Here is a 14,366-nt window from a genome sequence, read left to right as displayed (position 1 = left end):
TGAAGAATTGTCTGAATGCTCTCTGCTCACGTATGGATATCTTACTGATCTTATTAATATTTTTTTTGTCAATTACACAGTACATGAGTTCGCTTTCCACGGGTCTGTGAAAATGTGTCGGATCAATTCTCTAACATGGTTGCCAGTCTTCTTTAAAGATGATGCAGTAAGAGATTCAGTAAAAATATAAAATGCACGAGGCCCTATGTAAATTCTTGAATACACAAATAGCCTACAAATTCATTATAAACATCCTAATGGGTTTGAATTATCAAGTAAAATATTATGTGCACCCAAAAACAAAGTGTGTGTGTGATATATTTTTTTAATATACTTTAAATACCAGAAACAACCCTTTAAATATATATATTTGCTCCCATTCATATTTATCAGACAGCCAGTCACCATGGGAACCCTGGAGATGGTCACTGGAGATGGTCAATGGTTATGAAAAATGGTCACTTAGGACTTGATGTGTAAAGTGAACTCACTGTTTTTACAGGGCTGAGGCATGTCCATTCACAGTGAGAATGAATCCGCATTACAGTCTCACATGCATAGCAACTGGAGTGATCAGAAATGAAAAACCTCATGCTTCGGGTAAGTGTCATTCTGAAAGGCATGATTGCCTTTAAAACGATATGTTTGCTTAGATTCTTCAGTGATCTCTCCACAGTGCAGGGGCGCCAATCTCATCTAAATAACACATCACATTGGGTGACCATCTATATGAAGTTTTACATCTTCTCTAAGTTTCTACATGTTTCCTCAGGGTTCTCTGGTTTTCTCTTCTCACCTCCCAAAAGCACGTCATCCCTAGAAACCAGTATGTGAATGTGTGTGGTGCATTGTAATGGACTGGCCTCCAGTGTGTATTCCATCCTCTTTAGTACTGCTGTTTTTCCCTCTAGTTGGATCAAAGAGATTAGCTCTTTTAGCCCATGTTTAAATTCCATTACTGTACACAAGACCTAAAGATTTAGATTTAAATTCATCTGGTGGGTTATTTGTTTGTCCCTCCTGCAGTAGTGTGAGGAAGATGAGTGTGATTGTGTTTGATCAGCAGCACACATGTGTTTGAAAGCATGGACATCAATAAACCTCTGCTGAGTTTAAAGCCAGCTCCAATGTTGTGGTACATATTGTTTGAAATCAGACATGACCACAGTAAAGAGACAATGCAGTTTGAGGACATGTTTTTGTTCACCGGCTGTGGAGGTGAAGACACTCAGCTAGTTAATAATGGGCTCAGCTAACCTTTTAATGTGCTCACTGATAGAATACAGACTAACTTTAAATGTATAAACAAGTGAATACAGTTTCTAATTCAAATAATAATCAGTTTTTGCAGGTCATCCATCAATAACCAGGTTTGTTTAGGTCAACTGTAGTAGCCAATTTGTAGCAGAACTAGCATGAAAGTGCTGGAATGACAAATAGTATTGTTAAAGGTTGCTTGGCAGGTATTTCTGTTTTTAGTTATTACACAATATAATGGTAAAACATTACATTTATTAACTTGCTAGCGAACTTGTCTTTTGGCTTAGTTAACTGGCTTGATAGAGAACTAATGTTTATTGTTTTTTGTTTTTTTGCCTAACTAGTTCACTAGAATCATTGTCGATACAGCCACAGAAACGCATGGCGGTAAGTGATTTGTGTTTTAAATAATAATGTGAATTGTCCTGTATAAAAACCTGTGCCAAATCAAAACTTGGAGATCAAATGTTCTGCTGTGGCGACCCCGAACAGGGAGCAGCGGAAACAACAACAACAACAACAACAACAACAACAACAACAACAACAACATAAATGTTATAACTCCATTGCAATACCAGTTCTTTCCAGCAGGTGTCGACACACTCTCTCTGATTAAACGAACTGCGCGCTAAAGGGAGTCTGGGTTATTGTTATTGCTCTAGTTTTGAGTAATTTGAGGTCAGACATTATGAATAATGCTAAATGTATACCATAACTCTATGTGTACTCGATATGTAATAAACAATGAATCATATATTGAAAATAAGAAGTTTTTTTCTTGTACATTTTACATAAACAGGAAAAAAACATGATGGAAAACTGATCAGTTTGCTGGAAACTTGTTCAGAGTACAGTAGTACACATGATCACTGCACGCCTCCTTTTTTGGCTTTGTCCAATCCCCAAAAAACAGAAAAAAAATGTATTTGAGTCACGGCCTTCCTCCTTCACTGCAAGCATACTGACCACTCAAGACATACAGGGGATTTCGGGCAATTACAAGGGATAAACATGCTTTAGGCAAACAGACAAGAAAACCAGAAACATCCATAAACAAAGGAAATCCTTGGGCAACAGGCAGCCCTGAAAAATGCTGACTTACTTGGAACTGAGCAGGAGAAGAAAGACCTTCTAAGATAAATATTCAGCCCATTTTAATGTACTCAGTTTTGTGATGAAGTCCATTTTACTTGAACATTAAATAAAAGAGCAGTCACATTTATTAGCACTGTGAAGCCTGAAAAACAAAAAGTGGTTATTAAATGATAATTAAACTCATTCAGGTTCATGCTTTATTTACAACGAACAAAAGAGAAAACACTAGAGTCCTTAACGAACCTTTCAACTCACACAATGTAATTTTAATCCCTTCCGGCTCATAAAAATATTTTTAGTAAGTCTGGACAAGCAGGAGGATTAGAAAAAGAAACCTTGGGGTGTAACTTGTACATTTTGTTCCATGTTATAGTGATAATGACACCAAACCTATGAGAACAATGCCATACTGATAGAACTATAACTGCTTGGACCGGCAACTGTTTCTTAAAGCAGCCAACAAAGGGAATTCAGGCGGTATGTAGGAGGCCCTTCATTGTGATTGTGGTCACCAAAAAGTAAACACAAGGCGGGAAATTATGCTTGTGGATTAGTTATGAGTGTATAATGCTTAGTGAATGTAACATTCGGTTCTCAAGTCGCACACTTGTTGTCACATGCCTTTCAGTCACTGACCATAGCAAAATCACGGACATAGCATGCAATGTCCAATGTTCCCTGAACCCACGTGATCACTGACAGAGGTTAATGTAGGCTAGCTGCCTCCACTTATGTTAAACAGGCAACTACAATGTCATGAGGGTTTTTAAAATTATTCAATGACCTTTTATGGTCAATGAAGTGAATTAATTACAAGTTCATTGAAGAGGTGGTGTCGTTACTCTTCTTTTCTTTGTTCTCGTTAAAAAAAGCAAAAACAGAGTTTTATCTTACTTTTTTTTTTTTTTACAGTAAGTGGCTTTCTGCCAAGCAGCCTGTGTCCACTGAAGCACTGTAAGCTGACTGTTTGTCTGTACGAGCCCGTGGGTAGGCTCTTTTGTTCCTTGGAATTTGAAGCGAGAAAGTCAGTTGCGTGGGAGACGCCTTCCTTCATCTATATCGAAGAGGGTGCGGGACAAGAGGATGGAACCGACACAGACACAACCACAGATACACACACCTGTCTTTGTAATGGACTCATATCAGTAGCAAAATAGAATAATACACTATATTGCCAAAAGTTTTGGGACACCCCTCCTGATCATTGAGTTCAGGTGTTGTTTTTCAGGGTTTGGGGTCGGCCCCTTAGTTCCAGTGAAAGGAACTCTTAATGCTTCAGTTTCATACCAAGACAAAAGAGTTCCCTTCACTGGAACTAAGTGGTTGGGCCTAAACCCTGAAAAACAACACCTGAACTCAATGATTTGGAGGGGTGTCCCAAAACTTTTGGCAATATAGTGCAAGATATCGTTCTGATTCTAAATACAGTTGAGTGTAATAAAACAGGCTGAGTACATAAAAGGTAACATTAGCAAGTTAGATAACAATATGCAAGCGATGTTTTTAGTCTAACTCATGTTATTATTATCCAAAGTCTTTTGCAAGCTGGCCTACATGAGACCAAACCTTCTGTAACAAAAGAAATAATAGCAATACATTTATCCACAACCTTTTTAAAATGTTCATCCCCTTTCTTTTATTGATTTTTGCGAACAATAAAAACTCTTTTTTCATATTTGTTTTATTTCACAAAACATAGAGACAGAAATGCTAGAAAACTTTGCTTTCCAACAATTTGAAATATTAAAAACAAAATCTGCCAGCACCACTGGGGTGTTTTTTTAATGACCTGTCATAAGAAATGGTTCCAAAACGACTGCCAAGTGGAATGGGGCAAGTTCCTGAGCAGGAAGTGCTCCGAGAGGAAGTCCTGCTGTTGTACAGAATCTGGCTGATTTAGGCAGCATGCATCCTCTTCTCTGACCCTCTGGATGGATGTTAATCTGACTTTCCACACCTCTCTCTTATCTGCACATAGACATATTAGAGCAGAGGGCAAGATCAAGGATGTGTTTTGACTTTGTTTGAGGCTTGATGTGCAATTCATAATAATCACCATAAATCTGTACAAGCTGATGTGCTTTTTTCGAAACATTTTGTCTTGGTCTTGTACAAATATGATGATTTGTTATGATCAGCTGGAGGAAAATCAGAATCATGCAGATCTACAGAATGCAATCAACTTTATGGACAAAGGAACATTTATTTAATATTAATTTTACTGAACTCACTCTACATGTAGGCATGTGTGATAACTGACAGGAAGATTACATTCAAATAACCACTCCCTATAACCACAGTGAGCTGAAAAGCAACCTTCAGGTGAATGGCTGAAACAGCAGGAGACCACATCAGGTTCCATTCCTGTAAGTCAAGAACAGTAATGTGAGGCTACAGGGAGCACAAACTGGACAGCAGCTGTTGTAGCCCATCTGACTCAATATCTGACATGCTGTGTGCTCTGAGATGCATTTCTGATCATGATAGATGGAAAGAGTGGTTTAGTTTCCACAGATTTACTGTCATCTTTAGTCTAGTGTGTGTGTGTGTGTGTGTGTGTGTGTGTGTGTGTGTGAAAATCCCATGGGATCAGTAGTTTATGAAATATTCAAACCAGACAACTGGCACCATGTCATGTTCAAAGTCACTAAGATCAAATTTTCCCCAATTCTGAAGTTTTACATAAACCTTAACGGAGACTACTGACTTATATCTGCATGATTTTATGCATTTGCCTATACCACATAATTAGCTGATTGGATAAATGAATGAATCTGTAGGTGTACAAGTAGTCTTTATAAAGTGGGCATTGATCAGAGATTACATTTGGTATCATCGGTCATTGGTTATATCATTGGAATATCACAAAACATTAACAAAAAAACTTCATCCAAGTTACATGATGATGAGTAATGTCTTAATCTGTAGTAAACAACCCCAAAAAACTTACTATAAACCTCAAAGTAAATAAACTCTTAAAAATAACTGAGGTATGCATTTTCAATTTAGGGAACGTTATTGCTAATCTTTGATAGCTCGTTGCTCATTAAGAGTAGATTTCTTGCCTGAATGAGCAAAGAAACTCATGCTTTTCAGACCTACTTCAAGTGCCTGTGTTTCTGCCAGCCGTTCCTTTTCTTCCACGTTATTAATTCACTTGGAGACACGGTGGGGTTCAAGTTAATGGAATTACTGAGGATTTGGCTGAACCCAACTGCTCCACTTGGCGAAAGAATCAAGGGACAGATTCTTATTTTCTTTTGTGTGTCTCGCTCCCACCAGAGCCCCCGTTTCCCCCTCATTCGACCTGCTCACCTGGGCCCTTGTTGCCTTTTCAAGGGCCTGACTGATTGAGTCAAGCCTTTAATTGATGAGCCGTGGGTCTTTTGTGTCTTATTGTAAGATGCTAAATCTGCTTGTTTGTATGTTGTTAAATTGGGTTCTTTAAATAATATGTGTGACATTGTCTGTTTCATGGAATTCAACATAAGTCAGCGATATCATTTACTAGAATTAGGTGTGAGCAAAAACTAGCAACCAGAAATGGACTTGCTCTTCTGAAAAATCACTTAAATTCATCCAACACTTCTTTACTAAATGACACTCCAAATGGATAAGCTTATAAGTGATGGAAAAGTCATTATACATAACTATCAGCACACTTGGTTTGATAATATAATGGTAATATTCCAGTGATATTTCAAAACACCATCAGATTAATGATGAAGAAGGTAAAATTATAGCCATCAAAAAAGTTGATGAGTTGCAGGAAGACCTGACAGCAGCAGGAACAACAATTACACAGGGAATAACAGGCCATAAATTGCACTTCAAAAAGCATTTAGACAAACTCTTTTGGAACAATATTGGAGAAAGAAGGGTTGGACATATGGTTGTTAGAATGCCACACCCACAGTGTAATGCCCCAAGACCCTGCAAATGGGCTTAGGGCATTACATATCATTGAAGGAAACACAAATGGACAGATGCACTGGGATGTAGTATTGGGAAATTACATCCCAGTGCATCTGTAATCTAATTTTAATCTCACTGGCTAAATCTGGGTAGAAGATGGAAATTTCAACATCAACAACACTAAACATAGAGCCAAAATAACTCAAGAAGCCCTTACATGGGCTAGCCAATCTGCTGTCTTAAATGCCAGGGAATATTTATGGAGGATTTTCATGTAGGAATTCATGAGCACATAAGAGGGAACCTTGTAACGTTGGGAAGAGGGAATTATTTCCTACTGTAGACATCTCAAATCTCTGATTGCCAACAAAAGCTTTGGAACAAAGTAATAATGTTAGTAATTTGTGGTGTCTATATACATATCAATTTTTTTTTTTTTTTTTAAAAAGTACTGTTTTTGGGCTTATGAATACATACTTCTTGTTCATGGTTATAAATACAAAGCCATTAACAACAATAGCTATTATGTGTGCAGATTTGAAAAAAATGGGTCTAAATACTTATTTCCCTTCACTGTATGATGTGTTTCTGTCTTATAACATATGTTTCTCAGATTAATTGAAACGTCTTTGACTTTGGGTTGTATAATTTTATATTTGCTATAAGAAATGACAGACTTGGGTTTGCCCTTTCATGCCCAAAATAATAGGGCTGACTCTTGCCTGGTGGTGTAGTACAGCAGATATGTTTCCTGGAAATCAAGCCAAGGCTGTGTTAGCAAGCAACCATGAGAAGGATATGTTTCTATTGTGGGTCACCATGTTCAAAGGCCTTAGATCTCTGAGAGGTTAAATAGAGTGACATGGGACAGCACCAGTCCCCAGCTTTAATACTTGCCTCCTATTCCAATTTTAAGGCTAATTATCTCACAAATACAGCTGTAGTCTGGCTTTTCCATATTCTGTGCCAAGACAAAGAAGAGGCTGATGGATGCTCGTTTTACATGACCTGACCTGAAACTGCCATTTTTTCCCTTGTCATTTGTGGGCCAGAGCGAGGTTGAAGAGAGAAAATAAGAGAGGGATGGGGGAGGGCATGTGAGCTGGGCGTGGAGGGGAAAGAAAAGGAGATACAAAAGGGGGCTTTGAAAAGGGGCCCTTTTCTCCCTGCAGTAAACTTTGCTGGCCACAAGATGATTTACAGTCATCAGAGAGGCCAGTCAAAAGCTGTACAACAGAGAACAGAATCCTGCAATGAACAATGAGAGAGAGAGAGAGAGAGAGAGAGAGAGAGAGTGGACACTACACTACACTCAGAAATCACCGGAAGAGGCTTGGCCTTCTTGCATTTGGTCAACACAGCTTTACATTTCCTTTGACATAATGATGCAGTAGTCTGTTATTTATTTATTTTATTATTTTTTTGCAGGTTTTGTTTAGAGTCAGTCTGAATGAATCAGAATTAATAATAACGTTGAAGGTTGTGAGAGTATCCTGTACCTCTGCTTTTGCGTTCAGATTTTGTGTTACTGTTTTATTCACAGTAGGTTTAACAAACAGAAAAAGAAAAAAAATCTATTGTAGATTTACACAAAACAAAAAGTTTTGCTAAATCTAAATGCTCTTCAGGGAAGTGCATCTCTTGTTGATTATATCACATGACTGTACTGCATGTTTCTGCATCCTGTCACACTACATACATCAGCTGTGGTGTGATCTGTTACTAGACAGATTAATTCCCGTAAACAAATGACAATCTTTTGAGAATCATGAACATACCTAATACTCCTGTATACTTAAAAAGTAGACACTAGTTGAACACAAATAACTATCACATGCGATGCAACAAAAGAACAGTGCATTTCACAAACATGATGCTCTGCAATATTATAAGGACAATAATCATAATCTTGTTTTTATTCTAGTCTGAATTAATGCATGTAACTTTATACACTATTCAGGCATAACATTATGACCACCTGCCTAATATCGTGTCGGTCCCCCTTTTACTGCCAAAACAGCCCTGACCCGTCCTGCACTGTGTATTCTGACCCCTTTCTATCAGAACCAGCATTAACTTCTTCAGCAGTTTGAGCAACAGTAGCTCGTCTGTTGGATCGGATCACACGGGCCAGCCTTCTCTACCCACGTGCATCAATGAGCCTTGACCGCCCATGACCCTGTCTCCGGTTCACCACTGTTCCTTCCTTGGACCACTTTTGATAGATACTGACCACTGCAAACCGGGAACACCCCACAAGAGCTGCAGTTTTGGAGATGCCCAGTGGTATAGCCATCACAATTTGGCCCTTCATCAAACTCAAAGCCCAAATCCTTACATTCAAGGAGATCATCAGTCTTATTCACTTCACCTCTCACTGCTCACACTGTTATACCTGATCGGTGTATCACTATGGTACCACTATCTACCACTATTTTTCTAGTCAGTTTCTTTTACTTGTGGTGCTTTTATTTTGCTGCTGGGCTTTATAATGAATTCATGATTTGTCCCCCCGGAAATCACATGAATAATTCTGATATTGATTGGTATTTGGGTCAATATTTTTAGCATAGCACAAAATTAATATACGCAGGTAGCCATGTTGTGGGCTTAATTAACTGACTAAATACACTTCACAGATCTGGGACTAACTGCCTGAATGTGAGCATGACTAATAGAGAATGCAGGTTGAGCTAGTTACTTAACATACGTAATTAATGCTTGTGGTTATAAAATTATTGGACACACCAACAAGGACAGGACAATACAAATTCAGTCTCAGACACTCAAGTCTTTATCAAATTCAATTCAATTCAATTTATTTTGTATAGCGCCTTTTACAATGAACATTGTCTCAAAGCAGCTTTACAAAAGAAGAAAACAGAGAAAGGGGAGGGGAAAATGAAAAATAATAATAAAAAATAACTAATTAACTAGAAATAAGAATAAATTATTAAATTCTATAATTAGACTATTTTATCCCTAATGAGAAGCCTGTGGCAACGGTGGCAAGGAAAAACTCCCTGGGATGGAAAGGAAGAAACCTTGAGAGGAACCAGTCTCAGAAGGGAACCCATCCTCATTTGGGTGACACTAAACAGTAAATAATGTAACTGTAACTGATTAATGTCCTTTCTACAACAGCAATCAATGGCCCATGAGGAACTATTAGGTCAGTGTAGTTTCTAAGGTCATTATAGACACTAGTTCTTTGCTGTCACGGGCTGACAGATGAAATGGCAGATCTGTGATGGTGTGAAAGTCCCCAAGTGGCTCTGTCCATGGCTGTCTCCTGGTCCACACAGATCCATCCACAGCATCAGTGGGCACCATCAAGCGGCGAGACTCTGACCAGGGGTAGGGCAGCGGTCACACTGGAAACTGGCAAACACTGGGAGTTCAGGAGTGGGGTGTATAGCTCAACAGAGAAGGTAGAGAGAGAGAGAGAAAGATATTAAGTTTCTGATCATGTGATGTTTAAAGACAATGTAGAATTATGTGTAAAGTGCAGGCAGGGACTCCGGCAAGACTAGCTATGACATCATAACTAAAAGGGAGAGCCAGAAGGTCACAGACATGAAGGCTTCCCAGGACATAAAGCGTCCAACCACTTCACAGTCAGCAAACCTGAGCGACTTGCAAGGGTGGTAAGATGACAGCAAATATAAAACAGATTGTTACTCAGCTAAGTAGATGTGGACATATTATTTGGATAACTGGGATGGCAGGAGGATATGAGAGATTTTCCAACATGAATATTTCCATACAGTATATTCATCGATACTTTTAATAGGAATAAGAGATGTTTCTTTGGCAATTTAATAGCTTGGGCATTAGAAACAACGTATTTCAGTATAAGTTGTTTAAATGCTTTAACTCTGTCATGTCTGTGATTAAATGGGATTATTCTCTGGTGTTTTTGCTGCATTTTGCATCTATATTAATGTATCACTTGCACACACCTGTAATGTCAGTAAGCAGAAACACTTGAGGTGTAGCAAAAATAGTTTGGTGGGCTTATTTTAGCGTGGTGAGAGGCCACCATGTTGCATACAGAAAGGAAATACCATCAATGACAAAAGAAGGGGGAGGTTTAAGCTCACCATTTGCCTTTTTGTTCGAGTATTTACAGGCTTTGCAATTGCTTACATGATCATAACATTCGGTTCAATAGCAGGTCATTTGAGCTCCAGTATTGCTTTCATGCTAGACCCTTGGTTTTAACCTAGGAAGTATTCTGAGCCCTCTTTTTGTAACAGATGCCATAAATATAATTTACTGTTGTGACTTCTATGTCCTTCAGTCTGTCTGAGAATACATCCGGTGTAAATACATGTTTAGTGTCAGGTCAATACTGTACAATGTGTTGTGATGTCATTTCCAAATGACCTCAATGCAGGTTGCATAAGTGCAGATGTCTTTAGTCATCCAAATGTCCTGAGCTCCTAATGGGTTCTAGATGGGTTTATATACTTCAACAGCAGTCCATTTTAATGCATGAGACTGATTTTGCTTTCTGTTTTTTTTTTTCGGATAATCTTGGTCCAGCTGGGTCCAGTATTCACTTGCCTCACACCCCCTCATTGTAAGGTTAAGCATCCAAATCCATACATGGCTCACCAACATGTTTGTTACCATTGCAATGTTCAGAAACAGTTTAAAACTATATTCTAAACTATATTCTACACAAAATCACCCAGGTCTAAGACCTATACCTTAATATAACTTCTAAACCCTCAAAGGTTTTGACCTTTCACTTGGATCTTCTTTTAGTTTACTTTTACTATGAAACCAGAGGCCAAAAATGTGAAACTTCTTTTTTTTCCCCCTTACCACCGCCTTTTCCACAGGTTTCTTCCCCCCCCACAGTATCCCTCTGTAGTGGAGGCTTGTTTCACAGCTGGACAAATAAAAGTGGTTTTGTGTCGGTGGGAACCCCGCATTTTCCAGCTATTCATCAACGTCCCATAAAAGCAGCACAGGTGTTGGGTTTCAGGCCGAAGGGCAACGGCAGGGCTCGTGTTCCGACGTAAAAGCCGAGCTAGAGCAAACACGTCAATCTAGCTAAGCCAAAGCCACCGCTTATTACATCGGGGTCTGGGCTCTGCCTCGATAACAGAATGAACAGGTGATAACAGCCTTTAAGAGTCACTTCTCATTATTACAGTGTCATGAGATTCCTGGGGATTACTGTTAGCATGTTGAGTGCATAACAGGATGAGAAGGACACCAAAAGAAAACACGGGAAGCCCGAAAGCAGCACACACAGTCCTCTGGTAGATTTGTTCAGAGTAGGAGATAATGATGACCTTGGAAGATGAAAGTGACCTTGACCAGTCTCACTTATCTATCGTATAAGCTTATAATTATAATGTTATAGAATTATGATATTCCTTGAGAAAATGTACTGGTGACTTATCACTTGATAAATTGTCAAACTAAATATTTTATTTTTCCTGAAACTGGACTCTTGGAACTGGATTTCTTAGTCAGAAATGGCCTGGCATGTGTTTTTGTAGTAAAACAAACTGACATAGGTGCTATTTATGTAGAGGGCAGTGTAATAATATAGGAGAATACTTGCACGCAATGATACCCAAGATACCTAATGTAATGGACTTTCTCACATACATGCAGTGTATCACGTTCTATAGCATACACATCTCTATGCCGTCAGGCTGGGTGTATGCAACAAACATTACACATACAGCGTATTATAATACTGTAAAAATATATAGACATGTTGAGTCTTTGAGCTATATTAGTATAGAAAAAGCTTGATTCATATATTATAATATAAACTGAATTAAGAGTAATTTTATAATGAAAATGATGAACAGCAGATAACTAAACTCAGTTGACTAGTAAACCTGTCTAACTGTGGTTCAGTTAAAATATCCTTTTATTTTAAGTCTGGCCTAGACATTCTTATGTTCTGATGTCATTTTTCAAGATCTGAAATCTAATGACTGAATTCTGGATCTTGTAGTCATTACATACTGCAGATGAACTTCTCACCTCAACCAACACATTACTATTCTAACAAATACACAGAGTCACACAACACTGGCATCCAGACACCTGTCAAAGTGTTCACTTATATTTCATTAAAAGTAAAAAATGATTGTATTTTACTTAATTGTATTATACTGAAAAACACATAGCTGTGTTACTTTTACATTTATTTCACAGGTACATATTAAATAGTATTGGTTTTAAAGATTTGAAGAACATTTTAATATACTGTTTAATTAATACGCAGAATCTTGCTTCGAAGATTCTAGTTATAAGAAAAGCCCAGTTTTCTGTTTCAGGATGCCAGTAATGGTCAAAAATGGTCATCATAATTGATTAAATAAAAGCTGGCTAACTTTTTTATTAAGTCACATTTGTGATTTTTATTTGTTTTGTTTTGTTTTTGTTTCATTGTGGCTAGTGATGGGATTCTTTACAGCTGACAAACATCATCCATTGAGCAGTCCTTGTTGACCAGCAGAAGTTAGTTTGTCTCGGACAGAAGTACAAGTCAAAAAGGTAAACCCCTACTGAAGATGGACAGTGGTTGAGATGTTGGGGGACCTGCACAACGTTTAATTTGTCCCCGTTGTCACAGACAAAAGATGCATACTAATTGAAGGTTCTATCTTTTGGCCTGTCCCGGGTGAAGCTTGGTTCACTTGAGTATGAAAGATATTATGCTTGTTAATCAGATCCAACCTTCAGATCAACCGGCTCTTGTTGAGAATCCAGAGATTGATACTGGCAGCCACAGTGGAAATCCCCATTGGTTTACTGGGACTAAAAGACTTTTAAAAGTAGGTTATCACTTTATGACTGGACCGCAAACATTCTTTGTCTACACAACATGGAAAGAGACTCTAGCTTGCAGGAGAATGGTGTCAGTTTGAGCATGGTACATCACTGGAGAGAGTGTGGAGCATGAAGCAACGGTGGCCCACTGAGTGGTTCCAAAATATGCATATAAAAGTGCATGTGTCTGTAATCCCAGTTCAGTACAGCACTATGGATGCCATCTCTATGGAGTCTCACTAACCTATAGGTAATGCAGTTATGTCATATAATGACACAGTCTGTCACTTACATTTCTGCAGTTAGTCACATAGTCAGTCATTTTGTACTAGCGCTGAGTTAGCAAGCATTCGTTGAGAAGATCCCTGTATAAGATGACTTTATGACTGTGGTATTTCTTGCAATTGCTGTCTATTTGTCTTCAGTCATTTGAAATGATGACTGCCAATAATATCTGCCTATTCAGTTTTAATTTTGAGAGGAATCTATCTGAAGCAAGTCCTGAAGCAAGGACACCAACAGAAATGGGACAACTAACAGGCTAATGCACTGGACTCACCACCATAGTTGATTATAATTCTTTTGAACCACTCTGTTTGATCCCATCAGGCTCCTTGTCTGCTCAGGGCCACTGGAATTATCCCTCCCTTCCTGTACTTTATGACATCCTTGCCCACAAGCCACCAGTCTGAGAGGATTATGTCTGGCTTTTCTCACTGCATGTGATAAACCACATGACCATGTTTTCATACTCATAAAAAACGAGATCTTGACATATCTAGTCTTAATCAGTGTGGTTTCATTCGAGGCCATAGCTAAATCATGTCTCAGAGACATGGCATAATGGATCCAGAATAGAAACATGCAGCTATTGTAATTGCAGCCTCTTCCTTTTATATGAACGAAGAACAATACATTACTAGTTTCCTTCATATAGAGAAGATTTACATATTTTCTGTCTGTTTGTTGCTGGCAGTCATCAAAAGTGGCCTCACACCACACAATGTTTTTGATAAGCTTCAGATAAGACTTTAAACATCCTCCTGTATACAGAGCAGGGTGATTAAACTATGGGGAAAATCTGAGACCTTTTTAACATGTGTTACTGTTAATGCCTGGTTTTGTCCATACAGTTATGATCAAATTATCGAGGATACTGTATGTCCAGGCCTTTCAATATGTTATATGTTAGACTTTAAAGGCTGATGTTGATGTAGTTGTATTTCCCTGAAATGAGATCAAATCATACTTGGCATTTGGCCAAAGGTGGAGAGGAAATACTCTGT

General features: G+C 38.4%; 1 long non-coding RNA gene across 1 annotated transcript in view; it reads right to left on the bottom strand.

Moving 5' to 3' along the window:
* Window positions 1-9,135: 9,135 nt before the first annotated feature.
* Window positions 9,136-14,366, bottom strand: part of LOC131366827 (uncharacterized) — a 28,304-nt gene continuing 23,073 nt past the window's right edge. The window contains exon 3 of the long non-coding RNA XR_009206862.1: window positions 9,136-9,688. This is a non-coding gene — a long non-coding RNA (uncharacterized LOC131366827). The remainder of the gene's footprint in view (window positions 9,689-14,366) is intronic.

The sequence above is a fragment of the Hemibagrus wyckioides genome, linkage group LG16 (assembly GCF_019097595.1).
Source record: "Hemibagrus wyckioides isolate EC202008001 linkage group LG16, SWU_Hwy_1.0, whole genome shotgun sequence".
Taxonomy (NCBI): Eukaryota; Metazoa; Chordata; class Actinopteri; order Siluriformes; family Bagridae; genus Hemibagrus; species Hemibagrus wyckioides.
This window is presented reverse-complemented; position numbering and strand designations above follow the sequence as displayed.